General features: G+C 36.6%; 1 protein-coding gene across 1 annotated transcript in view; it reads left to right on the top strand.

The window, feature by feature from the left end:
- Positions 1-9485, top strand: part of LOC119504636 (centromere protein P) — a 304258-nt gene that overhangs the window by 175252 nt on the left and 119521 nt on the right. The window lies entirely within an intron of this gene.

Raw genomic sequence — 9485 nt, 5'->3', positions numbered from 1 at the left:
TCAAGAGAGGAAGTTTTTCTAACTGTAGTGAGAAAGACTCACTGGATCTAATTGACCCCAAATCTTCCTGATTGTTTGCAAAGAGCTTTTCCAGTGGGTTAGCACAGTCTTTCTACCCTGTCATAGAGAATCTGACTTTCCTTTATTCCCACTTTCCAGAGAGATTGTTGAGGCAAGGCTGCCACATTCATAGATAGTTTCTATGAAGTACTCCTGTCTAAAATGTACAGAACAGCTAGCCTCTGTTCATCTCCCTTCGCTTCAAATAAAATACTCTTCCTTGGACCTCGCATCCCACAGACGATCATACTCGGCTCAGCAGTCCCCAAAAGTTCCCAGTCCTCCCTCAGTAGGTGCAATTGCAGCCCTCTTCTTTTGGGGAGAATCCTCATATTTACATTTATTCAGTTAAGTTTTCGGTACAAATGTATCTGTTGACTTGATGAATTGGGAACATCATGAAAGTATGAACTGGATTTTATTAATCTTTGTATCCAGAGCCTCTAGCACAGCTCTAGACCCATCTAGAGCAGGGGTCATAAACAGGAAGCCCTGGGGCAAAATTCAGTCTAAGGATTTTAGAAATAAGAAAGTTTAACCTTATAACTGCCATGGGCAAAACACATTTGCCTCTTTCTAGGCAAAATTCAGTCTAAGGTTTATCCTGTACGATGTTTTCTTTTGTTTTTTAACTTTTTATTGAAATATGTGTTACCAAAAACTAAATGAAACATAATGGCACCACTTAATTAATTTTCATATACTAAACCCCGATCAAGAAATTACCAGCCCTCCAGAAGCCCTTCTTCTTATTCCTTTGAATCACTTTCTCCCCTCAAAGGAAATGGGTACACTGACTTCGAACACCATAGGTTATTTTCGGAACTTCATGTAAGTGGAATCATACAGTGTGTTCCCTTTTGTATCTGGCTTTTTTCACTCAACGTTATGTTTTTGAGATCTGTCTGTATCATTGTGGTTAGCAGTAGTTTGTTCATTCTCATAATTATATGGTATTTGTATGACTATTCCATAAATTATTTATATATTCAACTGGATTGATTTGTTTGGAGCTCTGCCGTGAACGGTTTTTAATCTTGCTTTTGAGGCCTATAGGTATGCATTTTTATTGAATTTATACATACCTAGGAGTGGACTTGCTCTGTTTAAAAATCATGAGATTTCAACTTCTCTTGAAAAATCATATTTTTTTCTCCTCAAAAAAAATCAATGCTTGGCTCGTATATGATTGGCTGAAGATAAGAGACAGCTTCCTCTTTCACTGGGACTTGTGTTTTCTGCTTTACTACATTCACACACAGTAGGCACGTATTCATATGCCCACTGTTTTCAGTTACATTATCTGCAGGCTCTTCCTAGGCAAGATTTCGCCACCCATATCTAGAGAGATCTGAGGCACTTCCTGGCAAGATTGTGCTTCTAAAGATATGCTACAGGTACTTTCTCTTCTCTCCACTTGTTGAGTCCTAAGCTAGTCTTTCTCCAACATCTTGCTTTGATGTTTGGTCAGAGGGTTTGGGGAAAGAAGTAAGCATGAAGGATAATGCTGGGATGGGGGAGTTATGTTTGGCATCTTCACCATGTTTTGCAGATAATGTGACTAGAGGTATCAGTGTAGGGATAAAATCTTCCTAAGTCCTGGGGCTGCCTGAGTGGGAAGTTTAACCTTATAACTGCCATGGGCAAAACACATCATTTGGAGAGTAACTGGAGTTTTTCATCACAAATTTTTCAGGTTATCCCATCTCCTCTTCCCTTAAGTACTATGAAGGGAGAAAATCTTCCATTTGGGGGAAGGGTGAAAGGGTAATGGAGAAGACCCAATTCTTTTCTACATTTGTCTGTTTGTTTGTTTTGGTTATTCATACTGTTTGGCTTTGTCTTATGGGCTTTGGTCTAAATACTGGAGAACTAATTTTATTATCTTAATATCTTTAGGAATCATGAGTAATCTGTACTATATGATGTTGCAAATAAAAAGAGAACTAAAACTGAAAAATTAATGGTCTCTGAATGACATTTTATGAATAAATGCTACAAAAGGAACTTAGACACAAATTTCTTGCATTGACCGATAAATTCCAACCATGTAAAAGTAAAACTAAATTGCTGAAGCCAAGCTATCATATAATTTTAAGACCGTTTCCTGACCTTATCATAGTCTAGAAATGGACAATGACATGTAGATCAAAGCCCAAATATAAATAAAAACAAACAATTTTTTAAACTGGAAGGGACCTTAGAAATCATCTTATGCAAATGAGTAATTGTATGGGTGAGGGGGAGAAGAATAGAGAACTAGCTATGGCAGGAACAATGATGAGTAGGAGGATGAATTGTGGAGGCCACAGGTGATGCCTTTTCTGGTTTCAAATATTTACTCCAGTGATTTGAGCATTCTGATGTTTGTTAGTCAGTATATGCTATTTGCTGCACTTTTTTATCTTACATTTTATGAAAATTGGCAGAGATTATATAACATTCTCTTGTAGTAGCAGCTACAAGGAAGACTTCCTTCAGCAAATGAAGAAAAAGCAAGAAAGAGGAGGGGGGTCCCCTATTTTATTTGGTGTCATTGGAGAAGCCCTCACTGTCAAGGTAACCTACTTACAAAGACTTGAAAGACATGAGGGAATGTGCCATGCGTGTATCTAGTTTAAGAATGTTCTAGGCAATGGAATCCCAGGATGCAAATCATGTACACTTTTTATGCATAACACACAGTTTTATATATAGTCAGTACTCACCAAAAATTTTGTGAATGAATGATTAAGATTTTATTAGTTACATTGAATATCCAAGGCTCCTTCGTAGTGGAGTAGGTTCTTTGGTTTATAGTGAAAATATACTGTAATTCATCAGTCATAATCCAATGGGCAGTAATCAGCCTGAAGGTGTTTTTTGTTTGGAGCATATGCTGTTTTTATTTTTTTAAACACCACCCCCCCCATAACCTCTAGTCTGCTTTCTGTTTCTGTTAATTTGCTGTTTCTAGTCATCTCTTATAAATAAGTGATATCATCTAATTTTTTGTCCTTATAATGTTTTCAAGTTTCTTCCATGTTACAGCATGTCTCATAACTTCATTTTTCTTATGGCAAATCTTTTCCATGGTGTGTATATACTACATTGTGTTCATCCATTCATTTATTGATGGACATTTGGGTTGTTTCCAATGTTGGGCTATTGTGAATAATGCTGATGTAAACATTGGTGTAAAAGTGTCTGTTTGTGGCCCTCTTTTCACTCTCTTTGGTTATGTACCTAGAAGTGGGATTGCTGGGTCACATGGTAATTCTATATTTAACTTTTTGAGGAATCACCATATTGCTTTCCACAGTGGCTGCACCATTTTACATTCCCACCAACAGTGCACTAGAGTTCCAGTTTCTCTGCATCCTCTCCAACACTTATTTTCCATGTTTTTCATAATAACCATCCTGGTGGTTGTAAAGTGGTATCTCACTGTGATTTTAATTTGCATTTCCCTAATGTCTAAAGATATTGAGTGTCTTTTCATGTATTTATTGACCATTCGTATATCTGCCTTGGAGGAATTTCCATTCAAGTCCTTTGCCCATTTAAAAAAAAATTTTTTTAATCTCTTTGTTATTGAGTTATAGGAGTTCTTTATCTGTTCTCGGTATTAAACTTTTATCCAATATATGGTTTACAACCAGTTTCTCCCATTCTGTAGGTTTTCTTTTCACTTTCTTGATAACTCCCTTCTATGCACAAAGGTTTTTAATTTTGATGAAATCAAATTTATCTATTGTTTCTTTTGTTGCTTGTGCTTTTGATGTCATATCTAAGAATCCATTGCTGAATTCCAGGACATGAATTAAGAGTTACCCTTGTGTTATCTTCTAAAGGAGTTTTATGTTTTAGCTCTTAATCCATTTTTATTTTTTTCCTTTTTAATGCGATTTTATTGAGATATATGCAATACCATACAATAATCCAAAGTGTACAGTTGTTTAACTATATCGTCATATAGTTGTGCATTCATCACCACAAGTTTTGAACATTTTCACTACTCCAAAATCTTTATCATCATGACAGTTTTCATTGTCATTACCATCTAGGGGGGTCCCAAGTATAATACGCAAGGCCAAGAAAAAAATTGAGATAAATTTAATTAAATAAAAATTAAAGACTTATTTTCAGTAAAAGATATTTTAGAAAATATTAACACACAAATGACAGATTACGAGAAGTTTTTCTTGCAATATTTAAAAGCAACTATGACATCAATTCTAGAATATTCAAAAAACAACTGAAAATTTATAATAAACCTGCCAACTCTTGACATTATTCAGATTTCTAAATTTTTCATCTTAGTGGTGTAACAGGAAAATTTATCATTATTTGATTTTTTTTAATCAGTTTTATTGAGATATATTCACATACCATGCAGTCATACAAATTGTACAATCAGTTGTTCACAGCACCACCATATAGTTGTGTGTCCATTACCAAAATTAATTTTTGAACATTTTCATTACCACACACGCAAAAGTAATAAGAATAAAAATTAAAGCAAAAAAGGACAATTAAAGTAAAAAAAGAACACTGGCTGTTTTTTTGTTTTGTTTTGTTTTGTGTTTGTCCCCATTTTTCTACTCATCCATCCATACACTGGACAGAGGGGAGTGTGATCCACATGGTTTTCCCAATCACATTTTCACCCCTCATAAGCTACATTTTTATACAATCATCTTCAAGATTCAAGGGTTCTGGGTTGTAGTGTGATAGTTTCAGGTATTTACTGCTAGCTATTCCAATTCATTAGAATCTAAAAAGGGTTATCTGTATTGTGCGTAAGAGTGCCCACCAGAGTGACCTCTCGGCTCCTTTTGGAATCTCTCAGCCACTGAAACTTATTTCATTTCCTTTCACATACCCCTTTTGGTCAAGAAGATGTTCTCCATCTCACAATTCCGGTTCCAGATTCCTCCCCAGGAGTCATATTCCACATTGCCAGGGGTATTTACACCCCTGGGTGTCTTGATCCATTTTGAGTTGATTTTTGTACTTGATGTGAGGTAGGGCTCTAACATCATTCTTCTGCATGTGGATATCCAGTTATCCCAACATCATTTGGTCAAGAGACTACTCTTTCCCCGCTACACGTGCTTAGTACCCTTGTCAAAAATCAATTTTTGTGGCCATAGATATATGGGTCTATTTCTGGACTTTCAATTCTGTTCCTCTGATCTCTTTTGTCTTTTTACCAGTACCATACTTTTTTGATTACAGTCCCTTTTTAATACAATTTGAAATCAGGAAGTGTGAGTCCTTTGACCCTGCTCTTCTTTTTCAAAATGTCTTTGGCTATTTAGGGCCCCTTGCAGTTCCATATAAATTTGAAGATCAGTTTTTCCATTTTTGCAAAAAAGGCTGCTGGAATTTTAATAGGGATTGCATTGAATTTGTATATGAACATCTGGTACTTAAAAAAAAAAAAAAGGAAATTTTATATCAAAGTCTAGATTTTACTGCATGTCTTGAAAAATCAGAAGATCTGACAAAACCAGGCCTGAATTCCTGCATGACAGCTATTCACTGAGCTGTGTGGCAGCTGCCTCCTTCAGACGGGGCTCTGACTCCCTGGTTCTTTGCTGTCTTGACCCTCCCAGCCTTCCTCATTTACAACCATGGACTTGCAGGGGCTTGCTTCTGCTGTGTTCTAGGGCTGAGCTCATTATTGTCATTATATTTGAGGTTTCCAATTCTGAAAAATGAATTAATGACATAAATCGCCATTGAAAATGAATTCGGTTGAATTTTTGAAAAACGAGCAATTTATACAATTTAGTTCATTATTTTGTGCTGGGTATCATATATTTTAAAGGAATGTCTCAAATGCCAGTTCGCTCTGAGGAACTGGTAAAAAGTTATGAATTTATTTTAAAGAAATTTCCTACCTCTTTCCATGGAGAGGAATGATCACCTGGTAGCACTGAGCATATTTAGCATCGGATCTTTGTTTTTAAATTCTGTTTTCCACTAGAAGGAACCAAAGCTCCTTGGAGAAATGGCTAGAGATGAGTCTGGGCCTGGGAAAATATAAGGTGTGTCTAAAACATCTTGTACCAAAAAGTTTAAAAGTGCTCAGAGATTACCAAGGACATGGAAAAAGGACATAGAAGCCATCTTTAAGGGACACTTTGAGCACCTCAAAAAGAATAAAGATGGCAATGGGTTGTAACACAATGAATACAAAATCCTTTTTATAAAAACAGAGAAAGGGGCGTTAGGAGGGGGAAACTTCTCCTTATAGAAGATTGCCAACTGATAGCTACAGAAAGAATAACACAGTTAGAAAATCGCCATTGTGGAATCTTCAGTGTCATAACTGATTTAGGCAATGATAACTGGTGGAGTCTGAAGTCATTAAATGAAAGGTTATTGGATGATTGGATATTCATACAAACCAAAGCATTGTCCAGCAGGTTATTGCTTAATTACACGGGGGGAGGAAATACATTACACTGAGGAGAACTGGCAGATGCCACCTTAACAAACTGCCTCAACTTCAGCAGTGACAGGACAGATGACATTATGAGACTCTGTTATGATGCAAACGGAAGCGCATGACATCCTCAAGTAGGATTCATGTCAAAAATGTTTAACTCATAACTAATCTTGAGGGAGCAATCAGGCATCCAGATTGTAGGACATTCTACAAGATAGCTGACTTGGACACTTCAAAAAAGTGAAGGTCATGAAAAATATAACTAGACAGAGAGCTGCCACTCTAGATTAAAGGAGACCAAGGGGACAGGAGAGTAGATCTTGACTCAGTCAGTCTCTCCTCCTGCCCTCCCTGCCCCCACATGCCCACACACACAGCAGTTCAGGTCATTACTGAAGCACTAGGAAAACCTGAATGTGGTCTACATATTAGATGACACTGAATCAATATTAAATTTCTTGCGTCGCATGATGTTAGAGAATATGATAACTGCCTCATGCTTATGTAAGAAAATTTCCTTGTTAGGCAACTCCTACTGACGTATTGGGGTGAAGTGTTATGCTCTCTGCAACTTACATTCCAATGGCTCAGTCCTCATCCCCACAAAAATATATGTGTGGATATGGATACAAAAAAAATGAGTTAAAATAAATGCCCCAAAATATTAATACTTGGTGATGTAAGCGAAGGGTATATAGATGCTCATTTAATTATTCTTTCAACTTTATTTGAAAATATTTCTAAATGAATAGCTGGGGAAAATAACATAATTTGCCTTAAATTAATTTTAACCCTTTGGTTGATTTATCCTTCACTCTACTGAAATATTTACAGATAAAATCTATTTTAAGTTAATTAAGGAATTACCCTAGACAGACATTCTTAACTGGGGCTCACATGCAAAATGCTTTTTATACATCCGTTTTTCTGCAGAGAGAGTCCATCATAGGTTTCATCATATTTTCAAAGGCGTTCATCCTTCAAATAGTTAAGAATTACTGCTCTAGTACAATATATAATACATTCTGAGTGTCACAACACTAAGTAACTTTTCAGAAGTTCACATATAAATTTGGTAATTGTGAATGGAATTCCCAATTTTTGCAAAACAATGGATCTTCAGCAGATTCCAACTTGTACAAAGATTTGCGTGTATCAGCTGATAGTTTAATGTTAAGTTTATATGACCACAGAGATTCTGTTACTTAGAAACATCCCATGACATTTTAGTAGCATGATGTATTCCTTTTCTTTTCCAAACTAATACGTGTTTAGTATAATCACATGTTATTTTTAATAAAATCCTGCTTTTCCTTGTGTGGATTCACATTCTTCACATTTCATGAAAAGGAAAAAATATGCTAGACTGTAAGTTTTTATTTTATCCATTTTCACTTAGAAAGGGAAATATAACTTCACAGAAGAAGCAGTCATGCATGTGTTTTTCAGTTGTAAAATCTCTAAACTCTATTTACAGAGTTAGAAACATTCACCACTTTCTAAATAAAAGCCCATGACAAACCAACCTCCAGCCATGACTTTATATCCCTAATATTCCTATTCAACATGCTGAAACAAATGATGTGAGTAATGTGTTAAAATATGCTGAAGCATAGTTTAAGATGTGTGAAATCAAACATGTATCAACCCATGACTGCACTGTTTACAGTAGATTTTAGTTTCTCTAAAAGTCCTTTACACATGCCCTCTAGTTCCATTGGATTAGGTTCAATTGGAGCTGATGTTCACAGGTCCAGTAATGAAATACTTAAAGAAACAAACTTTCCTAGGAGAACCATCTGTCCGAAGTACACTATGCGAGGCTAAAGATGGTAAGTCCTAGGTTTATAAAGCTAGACTATCTCATTCTGTCCTTGTAGACTCACTCATAGGTTATTTCTGAGGTAGGACTCCATCTGCATGACAGGCCTATTGATCAAATACTTTTGCTAATGTGACTCGGTCTTTTAAATAGTTTTCTCCCCTTTGTAGGTGTTACAGGTAAGCACAGTAATTCATATTCACAGGTCAAACCTACTTTTATTTCCCATGTCCAGGATTCTTTAAAAATCTGCCTCTAAATTTCTCCCTTGTCTAAGATGAAACATTTGCCCACTGGGCTCTGCATTTGTGGACCCTTGTGCTTAAGTGCATGCCAGGTTATGTTTGATTCTGTCCTATCAATGGACATGAGTGTCTAAGTGAGACAGTAGAAGGATGGTTAAAATCAGCTTTTGTTGTTAATCCCCCCTTCTTATCAGGAGAATGACATGGGAGGACACAGAGACCTGTTTGTTGGCTGAACCACTGAGGATGTGTCTGTGAAGTCCGGTGTGGGCTCAACGGCCGTGGCTGTGGGCAGGTCCAAGCTCCTCACTTACCTGTCGTCTAGGGCTGCTGTCACACCACAATGGCAGATTGAGTAGGTACACAAACCAGGATGGCCATGAAGCCTAAAATGTTTACTCTCTGGTCCTTTACAGAGCATCTTTGCTGACCCCTGACCTGGTGTAATAGACCCATGCCATTTCCCCATTTTATTTCACATCAATCTAAAGAATTAACTACTTCAAATAATTAACATCTTCAGTATTAAGAGCAAGTCACTTAACCTCCCTGCCTGCCGATTTTTCTGATGCTATAAATGAAGACATCTCATTTATCTGCACATTAACTATGTGAGGTAGATGTTGTTTGCCCCAATTTTATGGGTGATGAACCTGGAATTCAGAGGCTAAGTGCCTTGGCCAAGACCACAGCCAGTGAGGATTCAAATTCAAAACCGCATTCCTTTCCTTTATATTTTTAACAAGAGATCAGTCTCTATGTTTCATAGCCCCTAAGGGTCATCTGGTGTTAGGTTTGAGCCAACCAGAAACTTCTATTTTCATGGGTACTTGTACTATTTTTGAATTTTAAGTTGATCAGGGATCTGAATTCACATTCAACTTTGGACCGATAAATATGCAGTCATCTGTCAATCTAA

Source organism: Choloepus didactylus, chromosome 10 (assembly GCF_015220235.1).
Source record: "Choloepus didactylus isolate mChoDid1 chromosome 10, mChoDid1.pri, whole genome shotgun sequence".
Lineage (NCBI taxonomy): Eukaryota > Metazoa > Chordata > Mammalia > Pilosa > Megalonychidae > Choloepus > Choloepus didactylus.
This window is presented reverse-complemented; position numbering and strand designations above follow the sequence as displayed.